The sequence below is a fragment of the Callithrix jacchus genome, chromosome 4 (genome assembly GCF_049354715.1).
Source record: "Callithrix jacchus isolate 240 chromosome 4, calJac240_pri, whole genome shotgun sequence".
Classification (NCBI taxonomy): domain Eukaryota; kingdom Metazoa; phylum Chordata; class Mammalia; order Primates; family Cebidae; genus Callithrix; species Callithrix jacchus.
The window spans coordinates 84,249,151-84,263,845 of record NC_133505.1 but is presented as its reverse complement, the minus strand read 5'-3'; the positions used below and the strand labels follow the sequence as shown (position 1 = coordinate 84,263,845).

At 39.7% G+C, this 14,695-nt stretch overlaps 1 protein-coding gene across 4 annotated transcripts in view; it reads right to left on the bottom strand.

The window, feature by feature from the left end:
* The window catches only part of IRAK1BP1 (interleukin 1 receptor associated kinase 1 binding protein 1), a 76,306-nt gene that overhangs the window by 29,086 nt on the left and 32,525 nt on the right, over positions 1-14,695 (bottom strand). Inside the window, exon 6 of one of the 4 annotated variants that reach the window (XR_008480723.2) lies at positions 14,096-14,193. The exons of 2 other annotated variants lie outside the window; for them this stretch is intronic. The gene's annotated coding sequence lies outside the window, so the exon portion shown is untranslated. Of the gene's footprint in view, positions 1-14,095; positions 14,194-14,378; positions 14,545-14,695 lie in introns of those variants that run through there. One more of the 4 variants, XM_035296175.3, reaches the window with a different exon arrangement.

Here is a 14,695-nt window from a genome sequence, read left to right as displayed (position 1 = left end):
GTATCTGTTTTTGTACAGTACCATCCTATTTTGGTTACTGTAGGCTTGTCTGAAGTCAGGTAATGTGATTCCTTTGGGTTTGTTCTTTTTGCTTAGAATTTCTTTGGTTATTTGGGCTCTCTTTTTGTTCCCTATGAGTTTAGAATAGTATTTTCAAGTTTTATGAAAAATGTTATTGATTGTTTGTGTCTTCTCTGATTTCTTTCAGCAGGGTTTTGTAATTATCTTTGTAGAGCAGTGTCTACACCTCCCTGGTTTGCTGTATTCCTGGGAATTTTATTCATTTAAGGCTATTGTGAATGGGATTCTATTCTTCCTTTTTCTTATTAAATTTTTTTTTATTATACTTTAAGTTCTGGGGTACATGTGCAGTTGGTGCAGGATTACTACATAGGTATACATGGTGGTTTGCTGCATCCATCCCCCTGTCATCTACATTAGATCTTTCTCCTAATGTTATCTCTCCCCAATCCTCCCACCTTCTGCTATCCCTCCCCTAGTTCCCCTGCCCCCAACAGGCCTGGTGTGTGATGTTCCCCTCCCTGTGTCCATGTGTTCTCACTGTTCAACACCCACTTATAAGTGAGAACATGCAGTGTTTGGTTTTCTATTCCTATGTCAGTTTGCTGAGACTGATTGATGGTTCCCAGCTTCATCCATGTCCCTGCAAAGAACATGAAATCATCCTTTTTATGGCTGCATAGTATTCCATGGTGAATATGGGCCACATTTTCTTTATCCAGTCTATTAATGATGGGCATTTGGATTGGATTTAAGTCTTTGCTATTGTAAACAATACCACAATGAACATATGTGTGCATATGACTTTATAATAGAATGATTTATAATCCTTTGGGTATATACCCAGTAATGGGATTGCTGGGTCAAATGATATTTCTAGTTCTAGATCCTTGAGGAATGGCCACACTGTCTTCCACAATGGTTGAACTAATTTACACTTCCACCAACAGTGTAAAAGTGTTGTATTTCTCTGTATCCTCTCCAGTATTTGTTGTCTCCATATTTTTTAATGATCACCAATCTAACTGGCATGAAATGGTATCTCCATGTGGTTTTGATTTGAATTTCTCTAGTGACCAGTGATGATGAGCTTTTTTTCATATTTTTGTTGGCTGCATAAATGTCTTCTTTTGAAAAGTTTCTGTTCATATCCTTTATCCACTTTTTGATGGGTTGCTTTTTCCCTGTAAATTTGTTTTAGTTCTTTGTAGAGTCTGGATATTAGCTCTTTGTCAGATGAGTAGATTGCAAAAGTTTATTCCCATTGTATTGGTTGCTGGGTCACTCTAATGATAGTATCTTTTGCTCTGCAGAAGCTCTTTAGTTTAAATAGATCCAATTTGTCTATTTTGACTTTTGTTGCCATTGTTTTTGGTGTTTTAATCATGGAGTTCTTGCCTATGCCTATGTCTGGAATGGTATTGCCTAGGTTTTCTTCCTGGGTTTTTATGGTGTTAGGTCTTATGTTTAAATCTTTAAACCATTTGTAGTTAATTTTTGTATAAGGTGTGAGGAAGGGGTCCAGTTTCACCTTTCTGCATATAGCTAGCCAGTTTTCCCAACATCATTTATTAAATAGGGAATCCTTTCCCCATTGCTTGTTTTTTTTCAGGTCTGTCAAAGATCAGATGGTTGTAGATGTGAGATGTTACTTCTGAGGCCTCTGTTCTGTTTCATTGGTTTACATCTCTGTTTTGATACCAGTACCATGCTGTTTTGACTACTGTAGCCTTGTAGTATAGTTTGAAGTCAGGTAGTGTGATGCCTCCAGCTTTGTTCTTTTTTCCTAGGATTGTCTTGGCTATGTGGGCTCTTTTTTGGTTCCATATGAAGTTTAAGGTGGTTTTTTCCAGTTCTGTGAAGAAGGTCAATGGTAGCTTGATGAGGATAGCACTGAATGTATAAATTAGTTTCAGAAGTATGGCCACTTTCATGATATTGATTCTTCTAACCATCAGCATGGAATGTTTTTCCAAATGTTTCTGTTCTCTCTTATTTCCTTGAGTAGTAGTTTGTAGTCCTCCTTGAAGAGGTCCTTCATATTTCTTGTTAGCTGTATCCTTAGGTATCTTACTCTCTTTGTAGCAATTGTGAATGGGAGTTTACTCGGCTCTCTGTCTGTTATTGGTGTATAGTAATGCCTGTGATTTTTGCACATTGATTTTGTATCCTGAGACTTTGCTGAAGTTGCTTATCAACTTAAGGAGATTTTGAGCTCAGATGATGGGGTCTTTTAAATTAGAATCATATTGTCTGCATACAGAGACAGTTTGACTTCCTCTTTTCCTAACTGAATACACCTTCTTTGTTTTTATTGCCTGATTGCCCTGGCCAGAACTTTCAGTACTATGTTGAATAGGAGTGATGAGAGAGAACACCCTTGTCTTGTGCCAGTTTTCAAAGGGAATGCTTCCATTTTTTGCCCATTCAGTATCATATTGGCGGTGGTTTTCTCATAAATAGCTTTTATTATTTGAGATATGTTTCACTGATACGTAGTTTATTGAGAGTTTTTAGCATAAAGGACTGTTGAATTTTGTTGAAGGCCATCTATTGAGATAATCATGTGGTTTCTGTCTTTGGTTCTGTTTATGTGAAGGATTATATTTATAGATTTGCATATATTAAACCAGTCTTGCATCTCAGGGATGAAGCTTTGTGATGTGCTGTTGCATTCGGTTTGCCAGTATTTTATTAAGGATTTTTGAGTCAATGTTCTTCATGGATATTGGTCTGAAATTTTCTTTTTTAGTTGTGTCTGCCAGGTTTTACTATCAGGATGATGTTGGTCTCATAAAATGAGTTAGGGAGGATTCCCTCTTTTTGTACTGTTTGGAATAGTTTCAGAAGGAGTGGTACCAGCTCCTTTTTGTACCTCTAGTAGAATTTGGCTGTGAACCCATCTGGACCTGGACTTTTTTGGGTTTGTAGGCTATTAATTGCCACCTCAAATTCAGACCTTGTTGTTGGTCTGTTCAGGAATTCAAGTTCTTCTGATTTAGTCTTGGAATGATGTAAGTGTCCAGGAATTTATCCATTTCTTCTTGGTTTACTGGTTTGTGTGTGTAGAGGTGTTTGTAGTAATCTTGGATGGTAGTTTGTATTTCTGTGGAATCTGTGGTGATATCCCCTTAATCATTTTTTATTGTGGCTATTCAGTTCTACTCTCTTTTTTTTTTATTAGTCTGGCTAGCAGTCCATCTATTGTGTTGATCTTTTCAAAAAATTACGTCCTGGATTTATTAATTTTGGAGGTTTTTTTTGTGTCTTTATCTCCTTCAGTTCTGCTCTGATCTTGGTTATTCTTGTCTTCTGCTAACTTTTGAATTTGTTTGACCGTGTTTCTCTAGTTCTTTTAATTGTGATGTTAAGGTGTCAGTTTTAGATCTTTCCTTGCTTCCTATTTGGGCTTAGTGCTATAAATTGCCTCCTAGATGCTGCTTTAAATCTCTGTGTCCCAGAGATTCTGGTACGTTGTGTCTTCATTCTTACTGGTTCCGAAGAACACCTTTATTTCTGCCTTTATTTCTTTATTTATCCAGTAGTCATTTAGGAGCAGGTTGTTCAGTTTCCAAGTAATTGTGTGGTTTTGAATGAGTTTCTTAATTCTGAGTTCTAATTTGATTGCACTGTGATCTGAAATACTGTTTGCTACGATTTTTGTTGTTTTCCATTTGCTGAGGAGTGATTTACTTCCAATTATGTGGTCAATTTTAGAGTAATTGTGATGTGGTGCTGAGAAGAATGTATATTCTGTGGATTAGGGGTGGAGAGTTCTGTAGATGTTCATTAGGTCCGCTTGGTCCAGATCTGAGTTCAAGTCCTGATATCCTTGTTAATTTTCTGTCTTGTTGATCTAATATTGATAGTGGAGTGTTAAAGTCTCCCACTATTATTGTGTGAGTGTCTAAGTCTCTTTGTAGGTCCTTAAGAACTTGCTTTATGTATCTGGGTGCTCCTGTATTTGGTGAAAATATATTTAGGATAGTTAGCTCTTTTTGTTGCCTTGATCCCATTACATAATGGGAAATTATGTAATGCCTATTGTCTTTTTTGATCTTTGTTGGTTGAAAGTCTATTTTATCAGAGACTGGGATTGCAACCACTGATTTTTTTGCTCTCCCTTTGCTTGGTAAATCATCCTCCATCCCTTTATTTTGAGCCTATGTGTTCTTTGCATGTGAGATGAGTCTCCCGAAAAAAGCACACTGATGGGTCTGGACTCTTTATCCAATTTGCCAGGCTGTGTTTTTTTGATTAGGGCATTTAGCCCATTTACACTTAAGGTTAATATTGTTGTGTGTGAATCTGATCCTGCCATTTTGATGCTAGCTGATTGTTTTGCTGGTTAGTTGACACAGTTTCTTCATTGTGTCGATGGTTTACAATTTGGTATGTTTTTGCAGTGGCTCTTACCTATTGCTCCTTTTCATGTTTAGTGCATCCTTCAGGAGCTCTTGTGAGGCAGGCCTGGTAGTGACAAAAATCTCTTAGTAATTGCTTGTTCATAAAGGACTTTATTTCTCCTTCACTTATGAAGCTTAGTTTGGCTGGATATGAAGTTCTGGGTTGAAAATTTTTTTATTTAAGGATGTCAAATATTGGCCCCCATTCTCTTCTGGTTTGTATGGTTTCTGCTGAGAGATCTGCTGTGAGTCTGATGGGCTTCCCTTTGTGCATAACCCAATCTTTCTCTCTGGCTGCCCTTAGCATTTTGTCCTTCATTTCAACCCTGGTGAATCTGATGATTGTGTGCCTTGGACTTGCTCTTCTTGAGGAATATCTTCGTTGTGTTTTCTGTATTTCTTGAATTTGAATGTTGGCCTGCCTTGCTAGGTTGGGGATGTTCTTCTGGATAATAGCCTGAAGAGTGTCTTCCAGCTTGGATTCATTTTCCACATCACATTCAGATACTCTGATCAAACATAGATTAGGTCTTTTCACATAATCCCATATTTCTTGGAGGCTTTGTTCATTTCTTTTCACTCTTTTTTCTCTAGTCTTGCCTTTTCATTTTATTTCATTGAGTTGATCTTCAATCTCTGATATCCTTTCTATCGCTTGATCAATTCAGTTATTGAAACTTGTGTATGCTTCATAAAGTTCTCGTGCTGTGTTTTTCAGCTCCATCAAGTCGTTTATGTTCTTCTCTAAGCTGTTCATTCTAGTTAGCAGTTTGTCTAACCCTTTGCAAGTTTCTTAGCTTCCTTGCATGGGTTAGAACATGCTCCTTTAGCTTGGATAAGTTTGTTATAAGTTTGTTATTACTGACCTTCTGAAGCCTGCTTGTCAATTCATCAAACTCATTGTCTGTCCAGTTTTGTTCCCTTGGTAGTAAGGAGATGTGCTCCCTTGGAGGAGAAGAGGCATTCTGTTTTTTGGTGATTTTGGCCTTTTTGCATTGGTTTCTTCCCATCTTTGTGGATATATCTACCTTTGGGTTTTGAAAGTTGGTGACTTTCTTATGGGGTCTCTGAGTGGATGTCCCTTCTCTTGCTGATGAGGCTATTTCTTTCTGTTTTTTAGTTTTCCTTCTAACAGGCCCCTCTGCTGCAGGACTGGCTGGAGGTTCACTCCAGACTCTGCTTGTCTGGGAATCACCTGTGGGGGCTGCAGAACAGCCCAGATTGCTGCCTATTCCTTTCTCTGATAGCTTTGTCCCAGAAGGGTACCCATCAGATATCAGCCAGAAATCTCCTGTTTGAGGTGTTTCTTAGGTTATACGGGGGTCAGGGAGCCACTTGAGGAGCAGTCTGTCCATTATCCGAGTTCAAGTGCTGTTCTGGGAGCTCCGTTGCTCCCTTCAGAGCTGCTGGGCAGGGATATTTACATCTGCTGAAGTGTAACTCACAACCATCGTTTTTCCAGGTGCTCTGTCCTGGAAAGGTGGGGCTTTATTTAATAAGTCCCTGATGGGCTGCTGCCTTTTTGAGATGCCCTACCCAGCAAGAAGGGAGTTAGTCACAGTCTGCCTGCAGAGGCCTTGCTGAGCTGCCATGGGCTTCTCCCAGCTGCTGTGTAAACTTCCCAGTGACTTTGTTTACACAGGCAAGGTTAGAGCCACCTCAGTAATGGTGGATGCCCCTCCCCTCACTGAGTTAGACCGTCCCAGGTTGAGCTCAGACTGCTGTGCTGGCTGTGAGAATCTCAAGCTAGTGGGTATTAGCTTGCTGGTCTTTGTGGGGCTAGGCCCCGCCCAGCCAGATCACTTGGCTCCCTGCTTTCAGCCCCCTTTTTTTTCAATGAGAAGTCCTGTCTCACTAGCATTCCAGGCGCTGGCTAAAATGGCCATACAATTTTGTGCTGGAAACTCGGGGTGCTGGTGTTGTAGTAGGCACCAGTGAGAATTCCCTGGTCTGCGGGTTTTAAAGACCATGGGAAAAGCTCAATATCTGAGCTGGAGTGCCAGAGTGCCCAAAAACATCCCTAATGGCTTCCCTTGGCTAGGAGGGGGAGTTCTACAGCCCTTTGAGCTTCCTGGGTGAGGCAGCCACTGTCTAACCAGTCCCATTGAGATGAACCTGGTACCTCGATTGGAAATGTGGAGATCACTCATCTTCTGTGTCATTCTGGCTGAGAACTGTGCTCTGGAGCTGTTCCTATTCGGCCATCTTGGTGGAAGTCCTCTTTTTAAATTTCGAGATGGAGTCTTGCTCTGTTACCCAGGCTGGAGTACAGTGGTGTGGTAATGACTCACTGCAACATCTGCCACCCAGGTTCAAGATTCTCCTGCCTCAGCCTCCCACATAGCTGAGACTACAGGTATGTGGCACTATGCCTGGCTAATTTTTGTATATTTAGTAGAAACAGGGTTTCACCATGTTGGCCAGGCTGGTCTTAAACTCCAGACCTCAGGTGATCTGCCTGCCTTGGCTTCTTGTGAAGTTGGGATTATAGGTGTGAGCCACCGTGTCCTGCTGGGATTGCATTCTTGATTTGGCTCTCAGGTTGGACATTATTGGTGTATAGGAATACTACTGATTTTTGTGCATTGATTTTGTATCCTTAAACTTTACTGAAGTTGTTTATCAGCTCTAGGAGCCTTTGGGTAAAGATTATGAGGTTTTCTAGGATAGAATTATATCATCTGTGAAGAGAGATAGTTTTACTTCTTTTCCTATTTGAATGCCTTTTATTTCTTTCTCTTGCCTGCTTCCTCTGTCTAGCACTTCAGTACTAAGTTGAACAGGAGTGGTGAAAGAAGGCATCTTTGTCTTCTTCCAGTTTTCAAAAAAATGTGTCCAGTTTTTGGCCATTCAGTAGGATGTTGGTTCTGGGCCTGTCATAAATGGCTCTTATTATTTTGAGGTATGTTTATTCAATGCCTAGTTATGTTTTTTGTCATGAATGGATGTTAGATTTTATCAAAGGTTTTTTTCTACCTTTATTGAGACAATTACATGGGTTTTGTTTTTGACTCTGTTTATGTGGTGAACCATAATTGCTGATTTGCATTTGTTGAACCCATCTTGCATCCCAGGAATGAAGCCTACTTGATCATGGTGGATTCGCTTATTTAGTTTTTTACTTATTCATTAATTTTTTTCAGACAGGGTCTTGCTCTGTAACCCAGGCTGGAGTGCAGTGATATAATCATGACTCACTGCAGCCTCAACCTCCTGACTCAAGTAATCCTCCCACCTCAGCCTCCTGAGTAGCTGGGACTACAGGCATGCACCACCATGTCCAGCTAATTTTTTTTTTTTTTTTGTAGAGCTGGGTTTTGCTATTTTTCACAGGCTGGTCTTGAACTCCTGTGCTCAAGCAATACACCTGGCTTAGCCTCCCAAAGTGTTGGAATAACAGGCATAAGTCACCATGCCCCACACAAATTAACTTTTTGATGTGCTGCTGGATGTAGTTTGCTAGTATTTTGTTGAGGACTTTTGTGTCTAAGTTCATCTGGGATATTGGCCTATAGTTTTCTTTTTTTTGTTATGTGATTTCCAGCTTTTGTCATGCTGGCTTCACAGAATGATTCAGGGAGGAGTCCCTCCTCCTTGACTTTTTGGGAATAGTTTCAGTAGAATTGGTAATTTGTATATAAGACAGCATTTGGCTGTAAATTTATCTGGTCTGAGGAGTTCTTTGTTTGGTAAGTTTCTTATTCTAATTCAATTTTGGAACTTGATATCAATCTGTTCAGGGTTTCAGTTTCTTCCTGATTCACTCATGGAAAGTTGTGTTTTCAGGAATTTAACCATTTTTGTTTTTCTAGTGTTTCTAGTTTATGTGTATAGAGATGTTCATAAGTCTCTCATGCTCTTCTATACTTCTGTAGGGTCAGTTATAATGTCACCTTTGTAATTTCTAATTGTGCTTGTTAGGCTTTTTCTCTTTTTTTTTTCTTTGTTAATCTTGCTAGGGGTCTGTCATCTTGTTTATCCTTTCATAAAGCCAGCTTTTGGTCTTGTTGATTCTTTATAAATTTTTGGGTCTCAATTTCATTCAGTTCTGCTTTGATTTTAGTTATTTCTTTTAGCCACTTTGGGCTAGTTTGTTCTTGTTTTTCTAGTTCTTCTTGGTGTGAGTTAGATAATTAATTTGAGATCTTTCTAACCCATTGATGCCTTTAGTGTTATAATCTTTCTTTTAACACTGCCTTTGCTGTATCTCAGAAATTTTAGTATGTTGTGTCTCTGTTTTCCTTTATTTTAAAGGATTTTTAATTTCTGTTTTAATTTTGTTGTTTACTTGAAAGTCATTCAAGATCAAGTTGTTTAATTTCCTTGTAATTGAGTGGTTTTGAGAGACTTCTGGGTGCTAATTTTCATTTGTATTCCACTGTGGTCATAGGGCATGGTTGGTATGATTTGATTTTTTTGAATTTATTGATACTTGCCTGCCAAGCATGTGGTTAATTTTGGAGTGTGTTCCCTTTGCAGATGAGAAAAACTATATTCTGTGGTTGATGTATTGAGTATTCTCTAGTGCCTATTACTTCCAATTGTCAAGTATTTAATTTAAGTGCATAATTTCTTTGTTACTTTTTTGCCTTGATCTGTTTAGTGCTGTCCACAGGGTGTTGAAGTCCCTCACTATTATTGTGTGGCTGTCTAAATCTTTTTGTAGGTTTAGAAGTATTTATTTTATGAATCTGTGTTCTCCAATGTTGGGTGCATAAATATTTAGGATAGCTGTCTTCTTGTTGAATTGATCCCCCTGTCATTTTGTAATGCCCTTCTTTGTCTCTTTTTTACTGTTTTCGGTTTAAAGTGTGTTTTATCTGATATAACAATCATGACCTCTGCTTTTTTTTGTTTTCTGTTTGAGTAATAAATCTTTCTCCAGCCCTTTACTTTAAGCCTGTAAGTGTCATTACATATAAGAAGCGTCTCTTGAAGACAGCAGACAGATAGTTCTTGTTTTTTCCTTCACCTTTTCTCTGCCTTTTAAGTGGGGCATTTAGAACATTTGCATTCAGGGTTAATATTGATCTGTGTATACTGGGTTACTACTGATATATACATTTTTTCTTTTGAGAGAAGGTCTTACTCTGTCCCTCAGGATGGAGTGCAGTGGCATGATCATGGTTTGCTGCAGCCTGAAACTTCTAGGCTCCTGCGATCCTTCCACCTCAGCCTCCCAAGTGGCTAGGACCAGTGGCATGTCCACCATACCCAGCTAATTTTGTATTTTTTATAGAGATGGGGTTCCTCTGTTACCGCAGTTGCCTTGGCTGGTAACAAATACATACATTCAAGTGAGATATGTGAGGTTTTGATCCTATCATGAAGTTGGTGCTAGCTGCTTTGTAGTTTCTAATGTGACCAATGTACTTAGGTGTGGTTTGTGGGTTATGTACTTAAGTGTCTTTTGTGGTAGCAGTTTTCATTCTTTCATTTTCATGTTTAGAATTCCTGTGAGGATCTCTTGTAAGGCTGACCCATTGGTAACAAATTCCCCTAGCACCTGCTTGTCTGGAAAAGATTTATTTCTCCTTCACTTGTGAAGCTTAGTTTGGCAGGATATGAAATTCTTGATTAGAATTTCTTTCCTTTAAGAATGCTGAAACTAGGCACCCAATATCTCCTGGTTTGTTAGCTTTCTGCTGAGAAGTCTACTGTTAGCCTGATGGAATTCTCTTTGTATGTATCTGACCTTTTCTCTAGCTGCCTTTGTGTGTGTGTGTGTGTGTGTGTGTGTGTGTGTGTGTGTGTGTGTGTTGACTTGGCTGTCTGGTGACTGACTATATGTCTTCTATATGTCTTGGTGATGTTCATTTTGTATAGTATCTCGGTGTTCTCTAAATTTCTTGTATCTGGATGTCTACCTCTCTATCAAGATTAGAAAAATTTTCTTGAAGTATTTCTTGAAATATGTTTTCCACATTGTTTATATTTTCTCTTTCTCAGGAATCCCAACAGTTTGTAGGTTTGGTAGCTTTACATTATTCTGTACTTCTCAAAGACTTTGTTCATTGAAAAAAATGCTTTTTCTTTACTTTTCTCTGACTAGTTTGAAGGAAGGACCTGTCTTCAAACTCTGAATTTTTTTCTTCTGCTTGGTCTAGTCTATTGATAAAGCTTTCCATTGTATTTTGAAATTTCTTAAGTGAGTTTTTCAATTCTAGAAGCTCTGGTTGTCTTCTTTTTAAAATATTTATTTCTTCCTTCATTTCCTGAATTGCTTTAGAAGATACTTTGTGTTTATTTTCAGCCTTGTCTTAGATCTCATTGAGCTTCCTTTCAGTTCCATGCTATGAATTCTTGATCTGTTACTTCTCAGTTTCCATTTTATTAGGAACCATTGCCGGATAGCTGATGTGATCCTTTGGTGGCATCACTACATTCAGATTTTTCATGGTGCCAGAATTCTTGCTCTGGTTTCTTCTCATTTGAAGACACTGGAACTTCTAATTTTTGTTTTCTTAATTTTCATGTGGGTGGGAATTTTTTTTCTTTTTCTATCTTTCTTCTTTTTTTCTTTTTTTTGAGTTGGAGTCTCACTCTATTGCCCAGGCTGGAGTGCAGAGGCACATTCCTGGCTCACTGCAACCTCCGCCTCCTGGGTTCAAGCAATTCTCCTGCCTCAGCCTTCCAAGCAACTGGGACTACAGGTGTGCACCTGGCTAATTACCATGCCAGACTAAATTTTTCTTTTTTATTGTGTTATGATACCTGAAGATCTGCCTGGGCTTTTCTCTGACCACTCTGTTTCTTTTCTAGCTCTTTGTTCACCTAGATGCAGGTTTTTCTATACTAGCTGTCTTGTGAAACTACATTTTGTTCAACTCCAAACTTATTGATAGTAACAATAATGACTAACAAAACTAATTAAACACTAGGTGTTAGGCACTGTTCTGCATACTTTACATGGAGTAACTCATTTAGTCTTCACAAGTTTATGAGTCAGATACTAATAGATCCCTGCAGCAGCGTCTCCGGTGCTAACGCCCTCTGCTGGACGGGCGCGGCGGCCCCAGTGCGGGGCACGCACCCAGCGACCAGGACCGCGCAGAGCGCCCGGAAACTGCGATGGGGCAGATGTCGGGCGGGTGTGCTATCCCGGCCTGTCCCCGTCGGCAAGGAGCGCGATTCAAGCAACTGCGGTCCTTGCAGCCACCGCCTGCACCCCACCCCAAGGTGAGGAGCAGGAGCCCGGGTCACCTGCCGCCACCCCAAGAAAGGCTCTGCCCTCCGAGCCGAGAATGCTCCCTTCTCCTGGGGCTAGATAACACTTTTCCTTCTGTTAGGACCTAGGTATTTTGTAGCTATCGCACCTCCTAGGTCTACATTGTATATTCATCAAACAGTAACTGTCGATTGTACGGGAAATCAGTTTTTCAAATGTTATCAGTCTACTGCTTTCTATGAGTAGTTTACTCTTGGAGGATTCTGTTCTGTTCTGATGCTGATTCCTGAGGTAAATTCTGGGATTTGTATTTCCCTTGAATATTCCACAATACCCTGTACTGTGGTGGACACACAGTAGACTTTCTGATAATCCACTGCGTTTTTTATGCAGGGAGAAACCAGTATCCTTTCTCTTTCCTCTTGTAGCTGATAGGCCCCCCAGCCACCCCGCTCCGCACTGCGTCCAGTCCCCCTTTTCCACCCTGGGGCAGGCATTCATTCCCTCATCGCCCTCTCATGGACCTTGCACCGTCATCCTAACTAGCAACTAAGTCCAGTTTCTCTCCATTACTGTTTAGTAACCTTCCTCCCCTGTGAAACTCTGAAGGGTCATGGTTAGTATTACTCAGACAAATGTCAAGGCCTGCCTTTCAGACTCCTTGGGTCCATCTTTTGTGACCCACCTGAACTGTTTCATTGTTTCCCTTCACTGTTTTCCTGTATTCTTGTGGGAAACAGAATACTGTGATGAAAAGATGCCAATAAAAAATGAATGAAAAATATCAAACATAGAACGAATATTATTGATTCTGCTGAGTGAGCAACAAAAGAAATAACATCAAACATCTAGTCAGTATTCAAATTTCCTATAAATATTTGTTGATTTAGTGTGTTTGAATCAAGATCCAAATAAGCTCCATATATTGTAATTGGTTCCCATGTGTCTTAAAGTATTCCATAGGTTTCCCCTGCATCTGGACTTCATTTCAGCCAACAATAAAAACAACAACACTTTTTATTGTTGCTGGAGCAAATTGCAATTTTTTAAAGGCCCTTCTCCTAGTGAAATGTGGGGACCCAGCAGGGCTGTTCTGATTTAGAGTTGTGAAATTTTGCATTTGTCATGCCGTTAAATAGCCCAGATTTTCAGCTTGGATTCAGGAAGTGAAAAAAGCATACAAATAGATGTCTCTTTAATTATGCTTCCACTCAGGGGATGTTGAAGTACTTTATGAAAGTTGCTGAGAGAAGCTAGGTTAAAATCTTTACATTTCAGGGAAAGAGAAGGAGGTTGTGCTAAGCTTCAGGCCAATCTGTTCCAAATGCTCCTTGTTTTACCATGAGATTATGTCTGGATAAACCCAATGTAAATTGAAAACATTGCTAAGTCAGAAATGTGTTTTCAACTTAGGATGCTTTCAACTTAAAATGGGCTTCTCTGGATATATTCCTGTCATAAGTGGAGGTGTATACTGAATGTGTATGCCTTTTGTACCACCATAAAGTTGAAACATCATAAATGGAACTATCCTAAGTCAGGGGTCATCTGTATTTGCTTGCTTTGCCATCTTAAATCAGTAGTTTTCCTTCTCCTCAATATAAACTTCCCCCTCTTATCACTTCGTATTTTCTCTGTGGTCCCAAGACTGGCCTTTCATGCTATTAATCCTCATAGTTTTTGATCAACATTCTAATGCCAAAGGCTGACTGACAGATCATCAAGGATGCTGTAGAAGAGGTTTGGTTTTAGACAGAAGGTGGATCCAGAGCTGATCCCATCTATCTCCTTCAGCTCTAGGACAGCACATAAATCAAGAAATAAACCTGCTGTTGGGAAAGAAGTTGAAAGGCAGATGATGACTCACCAATTTCTACCAATTAGACTACTGTTGGTGAAGAGTCAGCTGAGGGTGGCTGAAAAAAAATATTGCACATTGCTTTTCCATCCCATTATGTGTCTAAACCCAGAAATTCTTCTGGCAGATGTGCACATGGTAGCAATATGTAGGCACTTATTGAACACTGACCAGTAAGTGCCATCTTGGTTGCATCTGGTGGCTTACACCTGTAATCCTAGCACTTTGAGGGGCCAAAGCGAGAGGATCAGCTGAGGCCAGGAGTTTGAGACCAGCCAGGGCAACATTGTGAGACCTCATCTCTACTAAAAATAGGAAAATTAGCCAGGTGTGTTGGTGCACACCTGTAGTCTTAGCTACTCAGGAGACTGAGATAGGAAGATCACTTGAGTTAGGTGTTCAAGATTACAGTGAACTATGATCGCACCACTACATTCCAGCCTGGGCAACAGAGTGAGACCCTGCTCTAAAAAAATAAAAAGTAAAATGCTGGGCATGGTGGCTCCTGCCTATAATCCCAGCACTTTGGGAGGCTGAGGTGGGTGAATCATGAAGTCAGGAGTTCCAGACAAGCCTGGCCAATATGGTGAAACCCTGTCTCTACTAAAAACACAAAAATTAGCTGGGCATGGTGGCACACACCTGTAGTCTCAGCTACTCAGGAGGCCGAGGCAGAAGAATCGCTTGAACCTGGGAGGGGGAGGTTGCAATGAGCCGAGATCGCGCCACTGCACTCCAGCCTGGGTGACAGAGCAAGACATCGTCTCAAAAAACAAAACAAAACAAAACAAAACAAAACAAAACAAAACAAAACAAAACAAAAACAACACGTGTTATCTCAATTACTAACAAAGCAAAACATCAAAAAATTAGGCTACCTCAATTTTTTGTTCCGTGTGTATATTCAACACACAAACCTCAGTAATGGCTTCTAGAATTTTATTGTTTTAACACAGAGACTATGGATTAAATGAGTCTCTGGAATTTCACTTCACCCTCAGGAAAGGATCTTCTATTCCTAGTGAAGAAAGCTTTTCTTGCAGCCGAACCTTCCTCTTTATTTTCATTACAAATATCAACTGAGCTTTTATCTGGACACACAAATGTAAGACACTTGTTACATAACTTCAAGTTTTGTGGAAAATATAGTGCTTGAATCAGGGGATATACATTATGCTATTTATCATGTATTTTAATAAATAGTCATAACTGGGAAGAAAGCTAATGATATGGTAATGTTTG